Genomic DNA, 25100 nt, shown 5'->3' with positions numbered 1-25100 from the left:
ATTTTCTCATCTCCATGGTAATGCGGATATCGTTAACTACCTAGATTCTCGAGGAAGTCCCCTCCTTTTGGTCACGCCCCGATCATAAAAGTTCTTATCCACTGTAAAATATTATTTCTGGGATGAACCCTACCTCTTTAAGTATTGTTCCGACCAACTCATTCGTCGCTGCATTCCCGACTTGGAACATACCGACTTATTATCCTTTTGCCATGAACAATCTTGCGGAGGTCATTTCAATGGAAAGAAAACTGCGGCCAAGGTGTTACAATGTGGTTTTTACTGGCCTACCCTTTTTCGCGATGCACACGAACATTGCGTAGCTTGCATTCGTTGTCAACACCTAGGTCGAATTACCAAACGAAATATGATGCCCCTAAATCCTATCTTAATTGTGGAAATTTTTTATGTTTGGGGCATTGATTTTATGGGACCCTTCTCTATTTCTCAAGGTTTTCTATACATTTTAGTCATTTTGTAGACTATGTGTCCAAATGGATTGAGGCACTTTCGATGTCGCTCAAATGACCATAAGACTGGCCGTGAGATTTGTAAAAGAAAACATTTTTCTCGTTTTTTGGTGTTCCCAAAGCTATCATCGATGATGGGGTACACATTTTGTAACAAAATTTTTGGGTTTTAATGAAGAAATATGGAGTTACTCACAAGATTGCTACTCCATACCACCCACAAACAAAGTGGCCAAGTGGAAGTCTCCAACAGGAGATAAAGTCTATTATGGAGAAAACTGTCAACCCTCAAGGAAGGATGGTCTCTCAAAACTTATCGGATGCCTTGTGGGCATACCGAACAAACATTTAAGATACCTATAGGGATGTCTCCTTACCGCATTGTTTTGGAAAACCTTGTCATCTGCTAGTTGAACTTGAGCATCGTGCCTTTTGGGCCATCAAAAGCCTCAATTAAAATATCATCGAGGCAGGCGAGAAGCGAAAAATGTAATTAAATGAGTGGAGGAGATTCGAGTGATGCTTATGATCTCGAAATCCTACAAAGCTAATATGAAAAGAGTGCACGACAAGCATTTTGCGTAAGGATTTCAAAATTGGCCAAAAAGTTTTCTTGTACAACTCCGTGATTACACATCTTTCCCCGGTAAATTGAAAACACGATGGTCCGGTCCTTTCATTGTGTCGGTGTGGAAACATTATGGGGCAATCTTTTGCTTAATCCAAAAGATAACAAATGAATTTCAAGTCAATGGACAACGCCTAAAAACATTACTACCTAATTACGCTCACCGGATGTTGAGCGGACTCTTTCTTGAATCCAAGATATACGCACTAGATGTTTCATTTGGCGTACTCAATCTTGTTTCTATAGAGGGTACGCCATTTTGGTAGCCGGGCCATCTTCTATCTTATGATCTCCAAAGTTCTTTTGAAGTGTGTGGTTGCAAGCCGGAACCTTAGTCCACTAAAACTCTTTTACGAGGCGAGTATAAATGTCTTCTACAACACGAGCAAACGTGCTTTTCGGTAAACGATGGGTACCTAAAACTTCACCTCCTTCCTTCTCTTCCCTTTTCTACTCTCTACCTCGCGAACTTCAGCTAATCATTTGGTATAAGTCTCACTCATCACGAATAGGAAATGGTCGTAGTTCTTTTGCTTGTAAACGACGTGCGCGAAGGATGGGCTGGTGTATGCATTGCCAAACACCCTTCTGTCTAGGCCCGGAATTCCTATCCGATACTAGCCGGTTTAAGGTATACTTTTGTCTAACACTACCGCTTGCGGGATAATCTTCGCCGCCGTTTTTCTCCCACGGGTTGGGGGATTCGCCTTGAGAATCGACGTTAAAAGACTTCGATTCGTCTTAAGAATCGGCGTTAAAAACTTCGATTCATCTTGAGGATCGGCGTTAAAAGACTCACCTTGTAAATATGTTTATATTGTTGCCTTTTCCCTTTGCATTAAGTTTTGCACATGGGATTCGTGTCAAACCCTCGGATGTTGCATACTTGGAACACAAACGGGCAATGGATTCCACTAGACCAACCCTAGAATTGGTTACTTTGAGTCCCTTGGGGTGGTTTGAGGATAGCCGTATGTAATAAGGGGGCAATTTTATTAGGATCAGAAGCGACGGACGGTCCGGGATGGTACCGTCCCCGCCCTAACCCCATAATACATAGAGGTGAAGCCGCGGTCCGGCTGGATTGGGTTAAAGCCCCCGGATCCGACATGACAGTTGTCTATGATTTAAGATGGTGACTCCCCTGGACATCCAGTGTTTTTCACGTATATCTCCCTTGTATGTAAATAAAACCTTTACACTCTCCTTTTCTAGTAAAAAAAAAAAAAAAAAAATTGTGACTTTCAAGAATGACTCAAACAATTGGATAAAATTTTTCGTGCCGATCGTTTCGATATCTCATTCGTCCAATTCGGAGTCCAAACGAGTCATGGGTACGCATTTAGATTTTTAGGTTTAAATCAGGTTTTAGGCTTGATTTGGGCTTCGAGAAAATTTTTGGCCCAACCAAAATATCGATTTCTCGGTCCATTTAAACCCAAAAAACCCGATAACACGCGTCACAAATACACGATTCGTCTTCCTAAAAAACCGGATCTTGCCCCCTCTCAAATTAGTCTCGCACGAGACAGGCCCACACTAAAACCAGGTCTTGCGCGAGACCCTCACAGCTCCGATCAAGATTTCCTTCCGTCAGATCATCACAATTCTCCCTTTCATCAGTAATCAATAGCCATCCCTCTCTACTAACTGAAGCAATGGCCGGAAAAAGCAGCGGATTTGTGTTGAAATTTTTTTGGGAATTTGTTTGAAAAGCGGGATGTTTGCTCCATTCTTTGATCACGAAATTCACTCTAGAGGATGGGAGAGTTTGTTATATGCCAATGGAGGGCTTTATTCTAAGGATTTGGTGATGAAATTCTACGACAATGGAAGCTTTAATGGCGACCATTTTTGGGTCACCGTCGAGGGTGTGCGCCCACAAAGTCACACCGGTGTTGCTTTCTCGGGATCACGGGCATTCCATCGGGTCGACCGTCGCATCGACTTCGAAGAAGCAGTCCATGTACCCCACGGACTTACGACCTAATGCTCAACACGCTTAATCGGGGGAGAGTACAACATCGACGGAAATGCGCGCCATATCGGCGCTCGGTCGCGACGGAACTAGCTAGCGATGACTCAATGGTCGGACCGAAGCGTCATTGGCACCTCGAAGCCTTCCGACATCAACAAGACCTTCCTCCACCTTCTCTCCGGATCCTCCAGAGGCGAAAAGGGTAACTTCTGCATCGTTACCTTTCTTTTTGATATTATCACACATGCCACTCTTAGGTCAGCCCCTTTGTCGCCGTTCTAGTAACGCAAGTCATGATTAATCTGGGATTTCTCATGCGCCACCCCACTACTCCCTATACCACAATATGAGAATATTTGGTCTTTAAAAAATGCATACAAGACCCTTGGGAACCCACAAACACCTAGGGCTGCCGAAAGCACGCTTAGCGTAGGATCCTCTCACCCACCATACTTTGATGAGATCGCCATGAGTAAGATCACCCAACCCATAGAGGCCATATGTGCTGTGAGCGAATGGTCCGAGAGACATGTACACTTTCGGTGTATCGATGAGACGTACCTTTGGGCGAAGTTAAGGACAAATATGACCACTTTCGCCACGAAGTCGATGATGACGGCATGGGCGAATTCCAGCAGGAAATGAGAGCCTCCTCCATGACTGCATTTTCAGATTAATATGCTTACTCTTTCCGAACCGGGCCATTGAATGTTCATGGCGAGCCAAAGATCGATTCAGCTCGGTGATGGATACTCTTGGTGATATCCAGAGCGGTTAGCCTCCACGGGGAGCTCGTCTGCGCGCGACGTCGCCGCAAGACTCCCGGTTCTTCTTCAAGAGCCCCCGAGGATTCTCTACAGCACGAGGAGGATCATCAAGAGCTAGATTTATTTTTTCGGTCTTGTATAATATTTATATCGATATTTTATTTACGTGTTTGCATTTTCTAGCTTAATAGTAGATGGTTCCTAAATATTTCTATCTTGATATATTAGCTATATCTAATATTATAGTATATAGGTAGGAACATATATTGGTAATAATAAATTATATACATATATATAAATATATTTCACATGTCATACTTAAACAACAAACTTTAACGTAAGTAACACGTTCAGAAACCGATAATGAAAACGCATCAAAAACGGTCAGAAAACGGCAATTTTCTTTCTATAAATAAGTTCAACTCTTCCTCCATATTCACTCATTTCATATTCTTCCCTCTACACTTCTTATTCTAAAAACCGTTTTTGGATCACTCCAAGCTCAAGATTCATGGATGCACTAGAAAAGTTTGAGCAGCAGCAGATTGAATATGCTACTCAAGTCTTCATGCTCGGTTGTTTTATTATAGTCATGTTGTTCATGTGGCATATAGTTCTATCTAACATTTAGGTTTGTATTTAAGTCATTGTATTATTATGTTGTGTTTTCATACTGTTGTACGTTCTTACATCTTATTGTAATCATATATCTACAGTTTCCTTGTCTTTCTACTTACGTTAAAAAAAAAAAAAAAAAAAGGGGGCACTTGTGTCACATGCCCCAATCTTCTCATCCATACTACACCCACTTTTGCGCATATCTTAGAAGATACACGTGGCCTAACTACCCTGTGACACCTCGAAACGTATATTTTACACTTTCGGATGGGTGCCTATTTATAACAAGGATAGACACCTCAAAAATTTAACTTCCCTTTTTCCAAAATAATTTTTCACCACTCCATCTTTAATGGCCCTCACTAGAAGTTTCGTGCCTGAGCAAAATTTTATGGAAAATTTCCAAAATGGTCTTTTTCATCCTTTTTTTGACACTGAAATATTACGTCGAGGATGGTACCCTCTTTTATACCATAAGCAAACATTTTATTCCAGAGAATTGGTCTTGTTATTTTATAAAAGCGGTTATTTCCAAAACGGACAATTCTTTGTCCGTGCTAACGGATGTGAGCATGAATTGACTATGGAAATCATCTCTGAGGTACTTCAAATTCCTATTACAAACCAAGGAGTACACCTTCAGGATTCACCTTTCGATAATATCCGGCATCTGATGTTTGCAACTATCCTTCACGGCGAATACAACCGAAAAACCGTATTGTTTATCGCTGATCTTTGCAAAAGAACCAATTATCTGTGATCCAATGGGTAGCTCATAATGTCATCGGCACGTCCAAGACTTCCGAAATAACCAAACCCCTCCTCCATTTACTCTGGGTGTTGCAGACTAACTGCAATGATTTTTGCATTATTAAATTTCTCTGGAATGCGATCGCACGTGCCAGGAAAAAGGCAGCCCCTTTACCAACCATTGTGACACTTATCATGATACATTGGGGTTTTTCTAGTACTTCTCCTCACACACCTCTTCGAACAGCTAACATTCTTATCATTCACTCAGTATGTAGGAACGGATTCTGGAACCCCGACGTTGCAAAGAACCATGTCGGTGCAGGAACCAACGAAGATTGTTCCACCGACAACATCTTTCATGAAAATGCATTATGCAACGTATTTAATTCCATGGAAGGGCTTCACTTAATTCAACAAGGACTGATGACATTATTCAAACGTCAGAACATTATTATCACCAGCCTTCTTGAATTTCAAGACCTGCGGACAATAAACGAAGAGGAACAAGCACAATTCTTGCAATACCACAACCAATTCTTGGCAAATCACACTCTCATAATGGGGAACCACGCCGAGATTTACCGTGCATAAAGCAAAAATGTTGCAACAGTCATTTTGCGGACGGATTGACGGCATAGAAAATCTTATAAACGGATCCCTCCCACACAAAAGGATCCCACCGTTACTTGGGCCAATGAAACCATTTAAATTTTGCAATTTTATATTATTTATCATTTTCTTTTATTTTTTTAATTTTCGTATGGTAATTTGTTTTACTTAATTATTCTCATCATACTCTAATATTTGTTTATCCTTGTCTAAACAGTCACATTTTTTTTCACACAATGGAAGCTCCAAAGATGATTCGAACAATCTTTCCATTCATTGCTGAATTCTCCCGGCATATGGACATCTTTTCGAGACTACATCACTCAAGTTGGTTGGAACTCTCTTATTCTACACCCGTGAGCGGACATACTCCCCGGGTTTGGCAATTTATTTTTATGATAACATGGAAGATCTACCCGGTGTCCGGGGTTTCCCCTTTGAATGGGTTTACACTATTATTGGTAACACTCGACACGCTTTTTATGAGCCAACGGTGGCTATGGCTCTAGACCTTCCTCCTCTTCACCCGGATCTCCCCATTCAATACATGATAGAGAATGACCTTAATGACTATTCTAGGGAAGATTTTGTCGCCCGATATGGCGATGGCCTTGCCCACGTCAAAGAAGCGTGCGAAGGCGGCCGATGGCGGAATTCACTATTCCACTAGCCAAGATGACCATGAATGTTGGAACCGCCATGTTATTTATTCTTCGAACATCATGGGGATTGGCATTTTTCCACTGCATCAAAGTCAAGATGTAAGACATTCCATGCATTGGCCTAGTAACATACCACCTTCGACATTCTGAGAACTAGTAATTGAGAATCTTAAGAAGGGTTCGGTCTTTTCGGCAACACTATATCCCCCGATTCCATAAAGATGCGGGGATAGTGAGGACGTACTTCCCTGAGTTTGCAGCCACCTTTCAGGACTGGGTAAAGGTCGACTCTATGTGTCCAACAAACAAGATAATTCGTTCTTTGCAATTTCGGACATTGACACGCCCTGCAAGGTATCTTAAGAAAGTTCGTTCTTTCCCTGATGATGATAAAATGATAGCTCATCTAGACAATGCAAAGAAGAGGAAGTGGAGTGAAGTCTGGAAAGCTATGATAGATTGGCGGGATGCGAATGAATGTCATTTCTATAGGGACGAGGCAAGGAGGGACTATCCCCCAGTTCAAGGATGGGGCAATGTGAGTTAATGCATGTACATATTTGTTTTACGTTCTGATGTAAAATAAATAAATAACCTAACGGTGTGCTACTCTAACAGTGTGCTTCTACTTTTATGATGTATAATATATAGTGTGTTACAATAAATTTCTATGGAAGATGTCAGCTATATTTTTGCTCAAGCCTCTCAGGTAAACTCTTTCTTCCTCTTAACACTTTGAGGGACACGGTGTCCGAATTGTTTGGGGTGGTGAGAACCTTTTGCAAAAATTAGGCATGCATAGTTGTATATAGTTACTTAATGTCTAAATAAACGTATTTAGTGACAAATTCTCGCTTTTTCTTTTTATGATGAAAAATATTTAGAAATCTCACCCTAGCATCAAAATTAGGACTTGTTCTTAGAAACTTAATTTAATCATTATGCAATAGTTTTACATCTTTTCATGAGCATTCATGCACCGACTATCATTAAATGTACACAGAAGAAGTTTCGGGACCCGCGGTTAGACAACTTAATTTTCATATCCCTGTAAGAATCTAACCAAAAGCCTCAAAATGTATGATATATGAGTAATGACACAGAGGAGTAGTTCTTCCGAATAGAAGTTCACACGCCTACTTACTTGATCACTACCCAAATCCTAGGCGAGAATTTAGGCCTTCTTCTTTGGATCGATATAGCCAAAAAATTCAAGACTCAAAAAAAAATTTACCGCTAGTCGCTTAATTTGAACCTTTCATTAATCCTTTCTACTTCCAAAAAAAAAAAAATCATTACCCATCTAGTAACCACAAATAAATAAGCCTACCTAGATGATGAGTATGAGAAATAGGATGAAGTCTTGAGAAAAATGAAGAAAAACCTTGTCACAAATCAAAATCGGTTTTTGTTTCAAAAAAAAAAAAGAAAATAGAAATATGTTTCCAAAAATCAAAAGAAATATCAAGGTTAGAATTCCCCCCAAAGATCAAATCAAAAGGGAATACAAAAGCTTGAAAAATCCAAGTATGGAAACCATGTTAGAAGCAAGAAAGAAAATAAGGATTTCTCTAGTATAAATATCTCGAAGACCTTATTCTCTCATACTTATCATTTTTGAATTTTCCATTCCAGTTTCTTTTACACTACCACCTAAGCCCCATAACACCTAATAAAGACCTTTAGCTCAATTAGGAATAGGATAGTATGATAATAAGTAGTAGTTGTGACTTCTCGACCTCGGCTCCTCTGATTGTCATTGAGTATGTGAGGAAACGTGTGCCCACTGCACACTGGAGATAGCAAAGCTTGAGTGGAAAAATAAGAGAGAAATTGTGTTTCGACACATACCTATGAGAACCTACTTAAGGACGCTATCCAAAGGATCCAAAAACGGCCCTGCTCGTACATTTCATTATTAGATCACTGCATACATGCTCATACGTAGATGTTTCGATTATTGTATGTATATTAACTTGAATTTCGAAAGAATAAAATCCTTGTTTCCCTTGCTAGTGAGATGTCTAGATACCTGAGATTAATTAAGGAAACAAGCCTTTGTTCTTGAAGTCGTTGTAGATATAAATGAAGTTTGTGAGTATCTTCTCTGGAAAACTCTCACGAGGCTATAACTCGTCTACTAGGGAATTCCTAGTGGTTCAAGGCCTTGTTACATACGGTCAATGCAACCGCACTCTGCGAAATGAGATTTAGCTTAGGACAAGACATTTTTTACCACTTATCGTTTTAATGTCTCTTCTTTGCTTGAGGACAAGCAAAGTCTTTGTTTTAGGGGTGGTGTGATAAGCACCCAAAACGTAATATTAAACCCCAAGAGACATAGCATTTTGGTCGATTATGTGTTTAATAATCATGTAATAATTATATTTTCGTACTTTTGCAGGATTCCGCAATTAAAATAAATATAGTGATAAAACATGCATCGAAGTACGGGAATACGGGAATAATTGAAGTTTCCCACTCGACCCCGTGAAGCCCAACAAAGCCTGACTAAAGCCAAAGTTTCCAAAAGAACAGAACCAGTGCGGAACGGGCCCACATATAAAGAAGCAAGCAAACTTCCGAAGCTCAAATCGGATAAATCTAGATGCCGACGTTGGCTAGTGAAGCTGCCAAATCAGAATCTGGGGAATATTTGGAATTCCCACTCAATCCCGTGAAGCCCAACAAAGCCTGACTAGAGCCGAAGTTTCCAAAAGAACAAAACCAGTGCAGAACGGGCCCACATATAAAGAAGCAGGAAACTTCCGAAGCTCAAATCGGATAAATCTAGGTGCCGACGTTGGCTAGTGAAGCTACCATAGCGACCCGGGCGACGAACTTTGCACAAGGACAAAAAGTCGTAAAAACGCCAAAATCGGCGCCGCCACTGGACACACTAAGTGGACACACTCTGTGGGCCTAGAAGGCATGATGAGTCAGCATAGGCAGGTGGCAAAGGATGGTTTCAAATTGATACCACCTGGCAAGAGAGAAGACACGTACCAATTCAAACCAGGTGGTTTGAATTGACATAAGCTAAAAACAAAACCTTAAATCAACAAAATGACAAAAATTAAAAACGGTTGAAAACAAAGTTTTGTTTGAACCATTCAATTAGCATAAAACAAAATCTTAAATATTCACGGATCACTCTCTTGTATCGGCCTATATATATATGAAGGGTCGCCTTCATTAGAGCGCTTCCGACATATTAATGCTTTAGCTTCTGCTTTTTTTTTTTCTTGGTACTTACATTCCGCCATTTCCATTTCAAAGAGCCTTTTAAATCGTAAGTTATTTTTTATCTTTAATAACAGTCATTTCTTTTCTAGTTTAATTTCTGTCCTGCATTTATTTACTTAATGTATACAACAAGTTTTATTATTCCTTCTATGATGATGAGCTAATCCCCCCGGGGGAGGGTTATGCTGCTCGTGTGAAAATCCGGATTGACTCGTTAATATTCTAGAATCACTACTTAGGAATTAGGCATAGAATTAACATCCGGTCCCAAAATGACTGAGACTGTACAAAGTTGATCATTGATGCTCGGAGAGTCTCGCGGCGCGCGACCCAAAAAATGTTCGCGACGACTCTTCCAGTGTTAGACAGCTCTCCAATTCGTCCAGCTGATGTGAAATCGAGCCAGGAGCTGAAATAATATACCAGAGATGAGGTATTATTGAAACTCCTTATGCTAGTGAAATGCGACCTAGAGATGTGGGCATGCACTAGGGATCGATACTTTCGCGTCGTCTCAAAAACGAGACGAACTAGAGATGTAGTGATTTGGTAATAAAAACTGTTGAAAAATGATTCTTGCATGAGCATGATTAACTCTCTCCCTGTTTCTCTAATTTTGTTTACCTACATTTAATCGCCGTAGTAATTTACATTACCGTTAATTTAATTAAAACCAACTAAAAAGAAACCTAAAAACCCTACTCACTAAAAGTTGTAATTCCAGTTGTGAACCTATCCGAGCCCTAAGGTTTGGACGATCCCTTACTCGACCTATCCTACCAATCCTACGTGAGTAAGGTAACTTGACTAAAACGTACGACTATACGGACGTTGGAATTTGGACTTTGGACTTGGGTCTTTGGACTTCGGACTTTGGACTGTGGACCTCGAACTTAAGAAAATAAGTAACTGAAAACCAAATAAACATGTGTAAAGAGCGTTTATCAATCAACACCAGTACTATCAAGCCATATACCTGTCTTGAACGATGACTCACTTACTCAAACCTAGACTTAGTTTGTGTTATGTTTTAAAACATATTTTGCAACCTAAACATTTGGTCTCAGTACACTTGGTTTCATCTTTTTGGATACATTCAAATTTTCTTGCTCTCAGGAATATCCTACTCAGGTACAGGAATTCAACTTTTTATGGTATATCTTATACAAAAAAAACTATTCTTTGCTGTTTATTTAGTAACTTAGTCAATCTTCTACATTTTTACTCTTATTGTTTTTATTCCAAAAGCACCAATTGAATTGTATTCATGTATCTATCTTCATAAACTTTGACTCATTATGAATTGTAGTTTTAAATTGGCACTACTATATTGGTTAATGGAAATTAAATTTTCAACTAGCTTCGTGTCATTAACTTTTAAATGTCATTGGTTGTCTTTATTTCAATTTGCTATTGTTGCCAGTTACTTCGTGTTATGGTTATTTGGAAATCTACTAAAGCACAAAAAGGATGCTCTTCTAACAAACGTTGGAAATATATTTGAAAGGAATTTATGAATTTTCTAGATCTAGATATATCGATTCCATTTCAAAGTTTTATGATTATGCTATTAAGAGCTTTGAGAGTGGCATTGCTGCTCAAAATGGTAGTTCTTTTGCATAGGAGGTAGCCCCAGTGAGATTTCAATTATTATTTTGGATGGTTATGATTAGTATACTTTTATTAATATTCTTGAAAAAGATCTGTAAATATTCTTTGAAACTTATTATCAATGATAATTTGTTGATTAACCATTATTACATTGTGAATATTTCGATCCAGGAATTTGGAGTGGATTTGGAAACAAGATTTTTGCTTTATGGACCTCCTGGTTGTGGTAAAACACTTATTACCAAGCAGATAGCAAATGATGCTGGGGCTAATTTCATACATATTAAGGTCTATCTCTTTGGTTTACACAATTTAGGATACAATTTGAGGATAAAACTCAGCCATTCAACTAATGATTTAGAATCTAATGGATTGGCTATGAGTTTATGGTGTTAGTCCAAAAAGTCACATTATATGGAAGACCTTGGTAACTTCTACACCACTAAGTTTTCAGTTCTTCTTTTCTATTTGATTCAATAATGTATCATTGATGTGAATTGAAAGACTGCTGCCACTTTGGTTTCTTACATTGCTATATTTTAAGTTGAGCACTACTGTTGTTTGGTTTTTTACCATACTTACTTGGTTCCATGTTGAGGAACTTCTTATCCCAATTCATCTATTCTCATGCATGCATCTCGATCTGTCTGGGGTCAAGTGTTTTGTGCGTTACTTGCTTAACTTTTTTGCTTGGTTGCAAGCATTTTGTTCTTACTTCGCTTGCTGATCTTTTTCATCGTAAGGGCTGTCACAATAGTTCATAATTGTTTTTTTCTTTCTTTTTTGTTAGCTGTTTTTCTAAGGTTTGGTTTTCTGGATCTTGACAAAGGGTCCTTCGAGGTACTCTGTCTTACTTTTTTGCCCCTATTTAGCAACTAAATTTTAGATAGTTAATAATATCTGTTGCAATTCCATAATACAATTCAATGGATAAACTCATATATCTCAGATTATTGTGTATGGATTTTGTTTAGTTGTTTAGTTGTACTCCATAAAAATATATTCCGATTGATTTGTAATGCAAAGTCCATAGCTCCATTTTGTTTCTATATCTTTCGATTCAAACATTCTCTTTGTGAAAATTTCTTTCCATAGCACCATTCCGGTTCTATATCTTTTGAAAAAAAAATGCCCTCAAGCGTTATATGGTTGCCTTACTTTGTATTAGCAACTTGAGTGTTTTACACAAACTATACATTGTACTAGCAACCAGTACATGGTTTCTATGGTAATGTCTTACACAGGGTTATTTAAAGATTAAATGTTCCCATGGCCATGTCGTATATTGGGTTATTAAGAGACTGCTAGACCCAACGTTTCCATGTACACATTAGATATTGCAACCATATCAATAATTTGCAATAGCAATCACTTTTAAAGCATCAGATAGTTTTGTTCAAGGGGTTCCTATTTGGTACTTTTAATCATAAGAATATCAAATATACATTTTACAGGGAACTGTGAGTGAGTTATCGGTGGCATTACCTAAAGGACATGTTTATCGATTGGGTTGATGTTCACATGTCCCTCTACGTGAGTAATGGTCATCACCTTAAGAATGTGAGCATCAGCAGGTAATGCCCATTTGAACTCCTTTTCTCTTTAGAATATATGGCATGCAATATTATTGTTTATGGAGCCTAGCTTACCGTATTGGTTTAGCACTTTAGATCAACACGTTGAAATTTTAATGAGTAAAGCATATGGACTTCTAGGTCCCTTGAAAAATGGTGATTGAGTTTTTTGTCATTATTCTATTATTCTAATGTGCTCTATTTCATTCTAGGTAGTTGTTGTATTGGGTTTATTAGTGTTTGATTGTTTTATTATTTGTGAATTAATTGTTTGTTTTTGGGTGTTTGGGGATTCATGTCATTTGAGGAAACTGATAGGATTGGATGAATATATGCTGTTAATTAAAATTGAACGTTACATGTGCATGTCCTGTTAAAGAAAACTTTGGAATTAGACTTTTTGTGCAGGGAAATTCTTTATTGCATTTGTTATGAAAGGTATATCTAGATCTCAGGGAAAGTGAGTATATATCAGTTGGGAAAGAAGGGTACATACTGAACTAACAAAAAGATTTTGTACTTCTTGCTAGCATCGCGCAATGGAATTCATAATAATTTATCTATACATACGTTTTTGGTGATTATTGTGAATATTGTTGAGCACCTCATACAAAAATAACTACTAAACCATCTTCTTAAAGTTCTAGCCTTCTTAATATTGAGTTAAGAAAGAAACCTTAGCCCTAACGTGGCTAATACTTTTATAGTAGTTGTAATTATGCTATAACTCTAACTTAATTACTTTGCTTTACCAATGTAATTAATTTAATTTATTGTGCAGTGTTTCTTCTTCTTTTTTTTGTAGAGGTGTGTTGGTGCTAGCCTCTAGGCATTAGCCCAGTTTCAGCACTCGAAGTTCATTCATCCACATAGCATTCCAACTTGCAATCTAAAAATCATGTTGCGTTTATGCCCTATCCTGCCTACTTCTCCAACTGATTCATGTGACTTCTAATTCTGGATGACGAGGTTGGTTTTGCGTATATAATCAGCATGAAACACGTAAATTGTCGGATCATCAACTTTTTTTTTTTCTTTTTTCTACTTTTCTTTCATTTTGTTTCGCATCTTGGTTTTGTGAAACTCATGATAAACTTTGGCTCTTTATAACCACATGACAGATTTTGTAAGATTGTTTCAGTCGTTAGCCTGTAAACAAGTTGATCATATCTAAAAGTTTCTATACACTTTTTTTTTTGTTATCATGATGGTGTCCTTTCAATTCATAAAGTTTTAGCATGTAAATTTCAAAGGCTGTATGTATGCTTACATAATTTCAAGAAATAATTTTATAAACTAAACCTCTGTTCATAAGCTCATTAATGAGCTTTCTTTGTCAGCCTCGTGGTACACGCGTATAAATGGAATTTTATATTAGACAATTAGAGTAGGATGCCTGAATAACCAATGTGTCAAAATGGAAATTCAATCAATGTAACCAATCAAATGAAGCGAGATGGTATACTCTGTGCATGGAGGCCAAATTTGTAACTTTTCTTTCAATTATCTCAAGCCCCATCTTATGTACTGTGATAGAGTCCTAAACATGTATTAGGCAAACTACCAGGTGGAGTATGTGAGTGCATGGTTTCGAGTTTCGTTTAGTTCGCTGGAGTATGTGAGTTCATGGTTTTGAGTTTCGTTTAGTTTCGCACTTTAACAGGCTTTTATGGGACAAAATTTTAGAAGAACCGCGCCTTCTGTAGCACTGACCAATTTGACGCCCTGAGGGCGTGCACATATGCTAGTACTCTATAAATGGTGTGATGACTAATATACCTAACTAATAGGATTAAAAAAAACGTTGGTACACTCAAATGATCAAAAAATAAATATGTATACCCATTCACTAATCAAATGTATACCCAATTGAAGCTGTAACGCCCGTATTTAAAATACGTAATTATTAATTAATTAATTAATTTAATTATTTATTTAAAATTGGTTGGATTGGATTTGAGATATATGGGCCTGGTTTTTGGGCCCGAGTCTGCGTTGGGCTTGGGTTTCAAACCCAAGTATATATTCGTATTGTTCTGGAAAATAGGGTTCATAGAGAATAAAATAATAAAAATAGAGGCCGAGCTAGAAACTCGTTTGCTAGAGGGTGGAGCGCGACGATTCGGACTAGGAGGATTCGTGGAGCTGTTAAGCCAGGTGAGTAGAGTTTATCTCTCACCACTACTAAAACTATGATTTTCGTTTGTTTAGTATTTACGATTTTACTGTCGAGTGTTTTGACCAGTTTTTATAATTTTAGTTCTGTCGATATGTTTTAGATTTTAGTTGAACTGCTGAAGCTCGAAAGAGCGTTAATGGCGGCGAGCCAAAACAAGCAGTTGTTCGGTATACGGGTTGGAACTGTTTGTGGTTTATTGAACACTGTTTAGATATTAAATCTTGTTTGGGGTCGTTGGTTGATGTCGGGCTGTCGAAGCTCTGTCAAAGCTTGAAGACGTTAATGGCGTTTGATTTGGTTTGAACTTTTGGTGGTGAGGTTAGCTTTGTTAGTTTGAGGTTGGTTAGGGATGTTTGGAGGGGGCTGTTGAAGCTTGAAGGGAGCGCGTCAATGGAGGGCTGAGCCCCAAAACCTCCTCCTCCTCAGAAAAACGCCATTCTTGCGGATAATCGAGGGATTTGATTTTTGGTTTTTATTTTCATGTTTGATCTGCTATGTTGTTTTGTGGGTTGTTGATGTATGTTTGAATGTTGGAATTTGGATAGGGGCTGTTGATAGGTTGTGGCAGCCATTAATGGAGGTCGAAAACTTTGAGATCTAGGTTTGATGAAGATGAGGGATTAAGGAGGTGAGGTTTTCGGTTTTGTTAATGTTGTGGGGGTTTTTCCCCTGAACATTTTCGAGTAGATTGGGTGGAGTGATCGGAATCGGTGGTGGCCGATTTTGGTGGCTGGAGGCAAAAGAAATTTGGAGAAGATGACTGTTGGTCGGTTTGGGCTTGGGCCTAGGTCAGTTTCAGTTCTTGGGCCTTAGCTTGTTTTGTTTGGGCCAGACCTATTTGGCTTAGTCTATGGGCCAGTTCATTTGTTGTTGGGCCCGATTCTATTTTGGTTTTGTTGGGCCAGTTTTGATTAAGTTGTGGGCCAGTTTAGTTTAAGTTTTTGGGCCTAAACATTTGTTAGTTATTGGGCCGGATTAATCATTCGTTTCGGACCAGTTTAGTTTAAGTTGTGGACCAGTTTTAGTTTAAGTGTTGGGCCGGTTTCAATTAAATTCTCCAGGCCGAACCCAGTGGTGTTTTGAGCCAGTTTCTAATTTTGGTTTTTGGGCTATTCATATAACTTAAAATATATCTAATTGGGTCTTTAAATGTTTAAACTTTTGGGGCCGGGTTTTAAGGTTTGGGCTTGGCCAGTTGGGCCAGAACCATTTCCTTAGTCATGAGCCCTTGAGCTATGCACCTTTGACCTTAGCCATGAACCATGGCTACGACCCTGAACCTGTTGACCATGGAAATGACAGTTTGACTTTGACCATGATGTGTTGACTTTGACAATGATGTGTTGACTTTGACTTTGACCATGACGTGTTGACTTTGATTGTTGATCATTGACCGTTGACTTTGACCGTTGACTGTAGAATGTTGACTTTTTCCAGTTTTTCTCATATTTAAGAATATGGACAAATATAGTAATAAAATATTATCAGAAATTATATAACGTTGTTTGTCATTATCTAATTAAGATTTGACGTGAGTAGTGTGTAAAACATATATATATATATATATATATATATATATATGATTATGGGCTTTGATTGGATTTGATTTTAATTGTGCTACATTTTATGTTGTAAATTGTATGGACAAATCAAATGCTAAAATGTTGTGGAAGCTTGTATAAATTTGGTTGTCATATATCTAATTAAGATTTGACGTGGATATTGTGACACTATATAATATGTTGGGATATATATATATTAAATGCAATAGTTTTGGGAAAAATAAATGTATAAACACTCCATTATTATATATGTGAGATGCTACTATGAGGTAATATAGTATTGGTGAATATTTGCCCACGGGATTGTTGCTTAGTGTAATAATATATTGGCACGTGAAAGAATAAAAATGGTTATGAGATATATTGAGATATTTCTAATTATTGTGGCTTAGTGCAATAAGGTATTTGACCTGCATGTGATATAGTGGAATTATTATGAGTCATAAATGTATGACACCTGAATAAATTATGTAACGAAAATCCTAGAACCTAACTACCACAACTCATGTGATTTGCCCTGTGTGGGCGTATGTGATATGATTGGCCCTTGTGTAGGGTGTATATATAAGATGTTGATTGACCCATATGTTGGGCAATCGTAGCCGAATGGTGGCTTGATTATTCCGTTCGCAAAATAGAACGAGACGCACGATATTTTATGCCGAATAATGGCAGTACATAAATGTATGACACCTGAATAAATTACGTAACGAAAATCCTAGAACCTGACTACCACAACTCATGTGATTTGCCCTGTGTGGGCGTATGTGATATGATTGGTCCTTGTGTAGGGTGTATATATAAGATGTTGATTGACCCATGTGTTGGGCAATCGTAGCCGAATGGTGGCTTGATTATTCCGTTCGCAAAATAGAACGAGACGCACGATATTTTATGCCGAATAATGACAGTACTTACATAATGGCTTTCGTGTGAGGGTTACCTGGTGTGCGGCATCCCGCTTAGGGTAGTTACGCACGGAGTGGTTCATTATGTAAGGGGAGGCATGTGGATGTACATGTTCGACGTTGGGAAACGATTGTGGTAGCCAGGGAAACTAGGTAAGATATAGATACGACGTGATTTTAGGGACACGCAAAGAAAGCCTTAAATAATATAATTATGGTAATATGTTGGTTATTTGTTTAGTTAGAATCTAAGGCGCCTCGATGGAGGAACTACATGCCTTATTTATTATGCGTATAGTTTGTTGTGTGGTTAGTGGGAAGTTAAGGCGCCTCAGTGGAGGAACTACCTGCCTAGATTATTGTACTTAAGGATGTTGTATTAGTCGTTGAAAGTTAAGGTGCCTCGGTGGAGGAACTAACTGCCTTATGGATTGTGTATATATTTGTATAAGAATATGTTGTGTTTTAGAGCTACTCACACCAGCATTTTTATAATGCTGACCCGATTTGCATGTTTGCTTATCGGGTGTGTTCATTAAATGAACATAGTTGATAAGTCTTGACAGGTTTAGTGTTGAAGAAGATTGGTTCTTTGCTTGTGGTTTTGCGTTAAGCGTCGCATTTCAAGATAGGCTTTGTTTTCCTTTGAGGTGATATAGATTTTCAGTTGAGATAAGGTTATTTGCATTTTCATTTGTAAATTTTTGTAATGAAGAGGACTTTTGTTTAAGTTAAAATTTTTATTGGTTTTTAATTATCCGCATATTTAAACTGTTTATGGGTTTTTGGGAGTTGAGAGTGCGTCACACCTCGGAGATCGAAGAGTCGGGAACAAATAATGTTTTTCCGAATTCTGTCGAAATTCGGGGTGTGACAGAAACTTTCAAGAAAGTTTGCTGATCTTTTTAGCTAATTTTCTTATAATATTTATATATTTTTATTGTTACCCATGCTCCATACTTCTGCAAATCAACAAAATATAGGAATTATATACATCATTTGTATTTGGGAAGATTTTTCGATGTTCGTTAATTTTTGAAGGTTTTGAAATTTAAAGAGAGTTTTTTTTTCTAAACTCTAATACAACATCTATTTTATTTTTTATTTTTTTTAGGAAAAACAATTTTGTGATGAAAAAAGTGTTATTTAAATATCACTTTTTAAAGAAATGATTGACAACGCCTCCAACTATGAATTGTGAAAATCGAGGAATCAATTTGTTAGATTTTCAAGATTTTTCATGGTTGTTGGCGGTTAAAGGAGCTTTGTTTTGATATTTGTTAATATATTATGTGGTTTCATTCTATTTAGCCTAATATGGATTGGAATTGTAAAGTTGTTTTCTCGAGTTGGTTTCTTATAATATATATAAATATGTTTTTAGTTTTAGAGGTTAGCAATTTCAACTCCAATGAGAAAAATTATGGGTTTTCTTATATTATAACATGCAAACACTATGGAAGCTTATGTAATGTAAAAATTTTCTTGGTGGTCGAATTTTGCTTGGAAGCTAGTCTGCTTACTTGAGAGAGCTTGTTTGTAATGGCAAGTAGTTTTACCCTCGATCTATTTTCTCAAGTCTATTAAGGTTTATTTGCTTTTGATTAGAGAATATATCTTTATTTGTATATGTTATTTTATTTATTTATTTATATATATTAGGTTATTGTGATTGATGAGTGTATATATGGAATTTTACATTTCAGTATTTCATGCCTTTGTTCTTTAACTTTAATGACGTGGTGTATGAAATATTGAAATATGTGTACTGTTAGCTAACTTTTATGGGTCACGGCTAAGGATTGGTTTGAGTGGGATGATGGGTAGGTTTAGTTGGTGCCTTGGTAGACTATTTAGTTGTATCATATGATAACATGAGGATTTACCTCACTAATTTAAGGCTTTATGTCTATGTTAATAATTTTATATGCATGCTCATTGTTCAGTTTTGAGTATAATGAGTGAACAATGCGCCTATTATGTTTTGACACACTAGCTTAGCCTAGTGTTAATATGAGTTACAAGTGCATGTCAAGCTAGTCATTGGCAACTTTAATAAGACTTTTGTTATGCAATCCTGCTACAAGAACTTAGAAATATAATTGTTTCATGACACTTTGTTAATATAATGATCTATTAGTTTAACAATGATTATTTAATTGAGATATCCGTGTTTTATCAATGTTTGAGTATTTGACATAATTCATGGTCTTCCCAAACTATCCACTTCCTATTGTGTCCTATCGATCTAAGAGTTTATACTTTATATTGATAGTAGATTTTTGGTTTATTAGCATTGAAGTACTATTTTCTTGCTCTTTCACAATAAAATGAGAGATTATGTACTTGGGAATTTGTATATTGGGTTTATATGGCTATGAAAGCACTTCATGTTGAACTCATGTGACTCGAGTGATGTTATGTTGAACCTACTTTAACGAAAGTGGTCAACCATATTGAACCCATGTTGATAAATGGTTGTTGATGTTGATGTACACGACCACATTGAACCCATGCATTATTACATGGCAGTCGAACCACTGAGCACATCGCGAAGAACTTATCTTGACCTCCTGAGAATGTTTTTGTTGGAGTTCCTTGGTTGAGAGCACAAAGAGACGGCTAGAGTCTATGGATATTAGCTTATCCATTTTATGTTTCTTGATCTTTTAGAAATTTTGAAATATGTACCACTTGTTAAGATGTAACTAGTGAAATTTTGATACCTATTGGACACATATATGTATGCATGTTTAACTTGGTTTATGATGATGATGATTTCATTCTTTGAAACTCGGTACTTGGACGAGTTGCCATTAGTTGAGACACTTAAGTACCTCGCGCGTATCAAATCCTTATGTTCTAATGGCTACTTGGGATATATGCACACTAAGATAAATAGGGTGGGGTAATACGAGAAGAGAATGGAGAGAATGGGGAAACTTGAAATTCAAACAAAAATTGAAGCCAAAAAGACAACATACAAGCGGTGTGGGAATGCAATATATGTAATAAAGATGAAATTATTGGCATGGACGACTATAAGGCGCACTTGGTATCCCACGACCATTGTCACCAAGTACGGTACGTGTTTAAAATGGTGTACTTGAAAAGAACTTAGTTCATGTTTTAAACGGAACATCTCGGAAAAAAAAACGGAAAAAAAAAAAAAAAACATAAAAAAACGTGGGGCATAAAAAACGGGTTTAAAATGGTAAAACGGGTTTAAAACGTATAATACGTAAAAGAAACGGTAAAAACCGATGATAAAAAATATAATACCGATGATAAAGAATATAATATAGAAAGAGTTTGATTTTTTATAAGAGTGGAAAAAAGAATAGACACATAAAATAATAATAATAATAATAATAATAATATAAATGAAAGAAAATTCAAATACATGAAAATATCAAATTATCATTACTCTTCCAAATACAATAAGTTTTAGATTCAGTACCAAAACACGACTCTAAATAAAATACTATTAATTACCAACCATAATGGCATAATCAAATACTACAAATAAGTTAATAACTTTAAAATTTTAATTATTAATAGTCCAAAACAAAATAGAACTGTCTCAATAAGTCAATCTAACTCCCACTCTTCAAAAAGGTAAACTCCAAAACCTTTTTTTCTTCTCGCGTTTTCTTTTAGATTATTATTATAACACCCCATCTTTTTCTTTTGTTTTTCCTAATATAATAATAATAATAATAATAATAATAATAATAATAATAGGTAAAACAAAATATATGATAACTATTAGTTAAGGATAAAAGCCCCGTAGGTAAATGGATAACTTTCATCCTTGTTTTTCGGTGGGGTTTTTAAAACTAAAAAGGTGATTCTCACGTAGAGTTTTTGGGGAAAAACACAGAGAGTTTTATATAGAGAAAAAAAAAAGAGTTTTACTGACAGAAGAAAAAGAAGATTTTTTCTGTTAGCTAGCTAATAGTCGGAGCGCACTACGGATGAGTAGATATTTTACGATTTTTAGATTTCTCGTTTACTGTAGATTTTATGATAAGAGGAAAAAGGAAATATATATTTTTACTGTACATACTGTTCACACGCTGCTTTATTCAGTATTGTATGTAATTTAGTGCTAATTGCGTTTACATGTTGGACTTCGACTGAAGAACCAATCTGGTCTCTAGAAGAAAAACTAGTCCAAATACCTTGATAAATATCGAGTAATCAAGTGATTAAGAATTAATGTAAATTACTTTGTATATCTAGGTATTTAATATGCGTTTTCATGTTTTGGTTTGATTGTGATTGTGATTGTTGGATTATGAGTGATGTCGGGTTTTAGATTCGGTGGTTTACTGTTGGGTTGGATGGGTGAACTGTGGAGTTGTGTGGACTATGTGTGGTGAATGTAGATGTGATTGTTTGAGAGGAGGGGTGCTGTTGAAGCTCCGGAGGAGCGTTAATGGCGGCAAGAAATTCCATATCTAGTTTTGGTTGAAGGATTTCGAATTCAAGAATTGAGGTTCTTGCTTTTGATTAAAGTAGTAGGGGTTTTGATTTAGGTCAATTTCGGTTAGGTTGGGAGGTGAGTGGTAGGTCCGGCGAGCTTTGCAGTGGTGGAGGAAGTGTGGAAGAGATGACCTAGCATAGGATTTGGAATCGCGATTTGTTGGTATAGTTATATAGGGGTTTTCGCAAGGAACCAAACCACTGGAGTGAGGGTGGCGGACTAGTGGAGGCTGGTGGTGGTTGATTGGTGGTGGAAAGTGGGAAAGAGGAAGATGAACAGTGAGGGTTTTTGTTGTTGAGCTTGGGCCGAACTTAGTAGGTGGACTTGAGTGTTTTAACTTTTGGAATTTCATTTTGGACTTAAGTTTTATACTTTGGGCCTTAGTCTTTGGGCTTTTGGGTTAGAGGAGTTTAGGTCTGGTTAACTGCTGTTGACCTGGCTGGTTGACTGATATTGACCATTGGTAGGTTGACTTTGACTGTTGACCAGGGTTGACTTCGACCAGTTGACCCAGTTTGACTTTTAACTCGGATTATGATTTGGTCTATTAGAATAGGTCTAGGGCTATTAGCATGCTTGGCTTTAGGCTAAGACCTTTCTATATATACGTGTGTACATGTATTAACCACTATGTGATATTTCAGACTTTTATGATATACAACGTTATGACACTTAAACATCCATATAATTAATAACGCGTAAACCAAAAATACATGAAACAAGATACTCCTTCGTTCTCTGAAATAATATATGCAATAAAGTTTAATAATGCGTAAACAAATTTACCGCACCCTTTTAGAACTCTCCACGCCTCAAGTTTTGGGAAATTAGTTTTTATGACTGATGATGTCATATGCTAGGTGGGCATTTATTGAATGTGCCATAAATGGCCCGTTAGCGTTATAAATGGGTATTCATTGAATGTGCCATGAATGACCAGGGTATTCATTGAATGTGCCATGAATGTCATTGAATGTGCCATGAATGACCAGATTGTTTGGACTGCCTAGAGAAGAACTAAGGTATTCGACTTGCGGGTTAGTTGTATTCCTTGAGTGTACGGGAATGTAGGGTTGGGTATTCCTTGAATGTGGCGGGAATTACCGGGACGGGATTGAATTGCCATGAATGACCCCGTTAGTGATATGATAGCCAGGACAATTGAATGTGCCATGAATGACCCGTTAGTGATATGATAGGTATTCCTTGAATGTTGCGGGAATGACCTAAGGTATTCATTGAATGTGCCATGAATGACCTGAGTTTTATGCCAAAGAGGTTGTGAAATATGTGTACGAAAGCCCAGAGATGGCTATGATATTGTGGTATTGATTGGGAGAGAGGGCCAGAAATAAATGATGATTTGGCAAATGTGTGGAGTGCAAATCGTGGAGTAGGTACTAAAGGGTGGGTGCATAAGAAAAGAAATTGATTAATTGATAAGAGTAATTAATTTGATTATGCGAGTGTGCTTGGGCTTACATTTGAATACATATAGGATATCTACATAGGTTATTTATAATTTATAACTTTCGTTTGCAGGAGGGTAGGACTTAATAATATTTTGTGCAGGGACGCGGTCCTACCCTTATACAGAAGAGAATATCGGTAAATTTTAATTCAATTACTTAGTTATTAAAACAAATTATAATAATGAGTTAATAAAATGGGAGTCTTGCTTGAGAAGAAACTATGCCGGTTGAAATGGCGGAACTACGAGAATGATTAAATTATCATATATTTAAAGTGTTAGTTTGATAATTAAAGACTGGAAATGTTTATATGTGGTTAGTCTACTCATACCAGCAAATTCCATTTTGCTGACCTATGTTTGCTTTGTTTTGGCAACGTGGGTGTATTCTTGGGAACATAGGTAGAAGGCAGTGGAACCGCAACGTGTGATTTGGATTCTTGCCTGGAGCAGTCAGTTAGTTCTTTTATTAGGTCCGATTCTTATTGGAAGTATGTAATAACGTAGTTTCATTTTCATATGACATAAGAATAAGATATTGAAGACTTTTATTTTAGAGTTTGTTTGATGTTTTGTTTGGACGAAATATAGCTTAATAAAGTGATGGTGGAAAATTCTGAGGTTTATTTAATTTAAGTTGATTCTTTTATGATGTGGGTTTTAGGTTTTGGCATGTGTTGTATCCACCCCGTCATAGCCTGGGTTTTTAGACAATTGAACCTAGCGATGTTTGAGATATTTATATTTCAAATATTCACTTTGTAATTGTTTAGAAATTCAGGTTGTGACATTTTGGTATCAGAGCCTAGGTTAGCTTAGATTTAGAAAGTCTAAGTGATCCTCGGATGTGAAATATGGGTTATAGTGTTGAGAATTTTAGAAATATGTGAATATTAACGGGAGTTTTGTTTGAAACTGTAGATCATGGTTGAGACACATAATGGCAATACTACTGGACCTCCAGTGAATACTCCAATATAGATGTCAGGAGGACAGTTGAATCAGTTTGTTGCAGGCTATGCAGAATAACCATCCTGTTCAGGGAGATCCTTTTGCTAAGCGTAATAAGGAGTTTGGTACTCTTGGTGGGCAGCGATTTACTGGTGTTGGAAACGCGATCGCAGCAGAGTCTTGGATTCAAAGTTGTGAAAATGTATTTGAGCGTATGCAGCTTACTGAGGTTCAGAAGCAGGAGTTGGTTGCTCACTAACTTGATGACCCTGTTAGGTTTTGGTGGCGAGCTCTCACCCCTAGTCTGGACACTAGAACTTTGACTTAGGAAAACTTCACGATTAGATTTGAGAGTAAGTTCATTCGTGAGGCAGTAAAAGAGTAGTTGGCTCAACAGTTCTTTGAGTTGACTCAAGATGGGAAGTCTGTGATGGGGTATGTGACAAAGTTTAATGAGTTATCGAGGTTTGCTCCCTATCTTGTGGATACTGACAAGAAGAAAAACCAAAAGTTTATACGTGGGTTAGAGAGTTACTTGTCCAGCAAGTTGATTCCTTTTGACGGGGACACCTTTGATCGTGTGTTGGACTTGACATTGAGATATGAGGAGCAGAATGCAGCCCT

General features: G+C 37.2%; 1 long non-coding RNA gene across 1 annotated transcript; it reads left to right on the top strand.

Moving 5' to 3' along the window:
* Window positions 1–11514: 11514 nt before the first annotated feature.
* LOC147475862 (uncharacterized) lies at window positions 11515–14017 on the top strand. Its single transcript, XR_015209531.1, has 3 exons — window positions 11515–11630; window positions 12797–12916; window positions 13722–14017. It is a non-coding gene; the product is annotated as an uncharacterized LOC147475862 (long non-coding RNA).
* Window positions 14018–25100: the final 11083 nt, after the last annotated feature.

The sequence above is a fragment of the Coptis chinensis genome, chromosome 9 (genome assembly GCF_015680905.1).
Source record: "Coptis chinensis isolate HL-2020 chromosome 9, ASM1568090v1, whole genome shotgun sequence".
Lineage (NCBI taxonomy): Eukaryota > Viridiplantae > Streptophyta > Magnoliopsida > Ranunculales > Ranunculaceae > Coptis > Coptis chinensis.
Note: the sequence above shows the minus strand (reverse complement) of the source record. Positions and strands in the feature narration are given on the sequence as shown.